This window comes from Mizuhopecten yessoensis, unplaced genomic scaffold, assembly GCF_002113885.1.
Source record: "Mizuhopecten yessoensis strain PY_sf001 unplaced genomic scaffold, ASM211388v2 scaffold10483, whole genome shotgun sequence".
Classification (NCBI taxonomy): Eukaryota; Metazoa; Mollusca; class Bivalvia; order Pectinida; family Pectinidae; genus Mizuhopecten; species Mizuhopecten yessoensis.
Genome location: NW_018408569.1, coordinates 198,479 through 200,855, shown reverse-complemented (window position 1 = coordinate 200,855; position 2,377 = coordinate 198,479). Strand labels below are relative to the sequence as shown.

Sequence of the window (2,377 nt, the reverse complement as noted above, 5' to 3'; positions counted from 1 at the left end):
AGATACATTACATCTAAGTGTCTTAACCTTGACAGATACATTACACACAAGTATCTTAACCGTGACAGATACATTACACACAAGTATCTTAACGCTGACCGATACATTACACCTAAGTGACTTAACCCTGACAGATACATTACACCCAAGTGTCTTAACCCTGACAGATACATTACACACAAGTGTCTTAACCCTGACCGATACATTACACCTAAGTGACTTAACCGTAATAGATACATCACACCTAAGTGACTTAACCGTGACAGATACATTACACACAAGTATCTTAACGCTGACCGATACATTACACCTAAGTGACTTAACCCTGACAGATATATTACACCCAAGAGTCTTAACCCTGACAGATACATTACACACAAGTGTCTTAACCGTGACAGATACATTGCATCTTAGTGTCTTAACCTTGACCGAGATATTACACCCAAGTGACTTAACCGTGACAGAGACATTACACCTAAGTGACTTAACCGTGACAGATACATTACACACAAGTAACTTAACCGTGACAGATACATTACACCTAAATAGTATAGAAACAGAAAGCAATAAATCAATAAATAAAGTGAAAATCTAAGCAGTAAACCTCACCACACATTCTATAACATAGTGTAAGTCCGTACACATAGTGACTGCTACTTGTGGTGCTACCTCTGTCCATTTTTAATTCTTACATATGTACTTAAAAGACTGTCATCAACTTTCCAGACAGATCAGTTAGGTTATACTCACTTTACGTGACTGCACATGTACAATGTCTATAAATGTTTTAGTAGATAATCAAAAAGTTTAGTTGGTAACTTAGTTGGATTTCGTTGCTATTTGCGTGTTTTTTTATTTTTAGAAGTATAGCTTCAGGTTATGAAATCTGAAACCTAACACAGACTACCAGGATCCGTTTTTCTAAAAGATCAGTAAATATTTTTAATATAAAGGTGTATTTTGACACGCACAAAATGTCCCCCTTTAGTTACAATTTCGAATTTCTTATCAAACATTAGACATACAACGGCCTTCCTTGGTTAAAGTATCGAATTATTTATCAAACATTGGACCTATTAGTGCCCTCCTTTAGTTAGAATATCGATTTTTCTTATCAAACATTGGACCTATCAATGGCCTCCCTTAGTTACAATATCGAATTTCATATGAAACATTGGACCTATCAATGGCCTCCCTTAGTTACAATATCGAATTTCTTATCACACTTTAGACCTATCAATGGCCTCCTTTAGTTACAATATCGAATTTCTTATCAAACAATGGACCTATCAATGGCCTCCCTTAGTTACANGACCTATCAATGGCCTCCTTTAGTTACAATATCGAATTTCTTATCAAACATTGGACCTATCAATGGCCTCCTTTAGTTACAATATCGAATTTCTTATCAAACAATGGACCTATCAATGGCCTCCCTTAGTTACAATTTCGAATTTCTTATCAAACATTGGACCTATCAATGGCCTCCTTTAGTTACAATATCGAATTTCTTATCAAACATTGGACCTATCAATGGCCTTCCTTAGTTACAATATCGAATTTCTTATCAAAAATAAGACCTATCAATGGCCTCCTTTAGTTATATTATCGAATTTCTTATCAAACATTGGACCTATCAATGGCCTTCCTTAGTTACAATATCGAATTTCTTATCAAACATTGGACCTATTAGTGCCCTCCGTTTGTTACAGTATCGAATGTTAAACATTAGACCTATCAATGGATTCCCCAAGTTACAATATCGAATTTCTAATCAAATATTGGACCTATCAATGGCCTCCTTTAGTTACAATATCGAATATCTTATCAAACATTGGACCTATCAATGGCATCCCTTAGTTACAATATCGAATTACTTATCAAATATTGGACCTATCAATGGCCTCCCTTAGTTACAATATCGAATTTCTTATCAAACATTGGACCTATCAATAGCCTCTTTTAGTTACAATATCAAATTATTATCAATTATTAGACTCGGTATAAACAAAGTGACTCAGTTTAAACAAAGGGACACGGTATAAACATAGGGACACAGTATAAACATAGGGACTCAGTATAAACACAGGGACACAGTATACACATAGGGACTCAGCTTTAAACATAGGAACTCAGTATAAACATAGGGACACAGTACAAAAATAAGGACTCAGTATAAAACATAGGAACTCAGTATAAACATAGTGACACAGTATCAACATATGGACAAAATACAAACATAGTGACTCAGTATAAACATAGGGACACAGTACAAACATATGGACACAGTACAAACATAGAGACACAGTATACACATAGGGACACAGTACAAACATAGGGACTCAGTATAAACATAGGGACAGAGTATAAACATAGT

At 34.9% G+C, this 2,377-nt stretch overlaps 1 protein-coding gene across 2 annotated transcripts in view; it reads left to right on the top strand.

Annotated features, from left to right (window-relative positions):
• The window catches only part of LOC110460823 (solute carrier family 23 member 1-like), a 100,570-nt gene that overhangs the window by 31,122 nt on the left and 67,071 nt on the right, over positions 1-2,377 (top strand). The window lies entirely within an intron of this gene.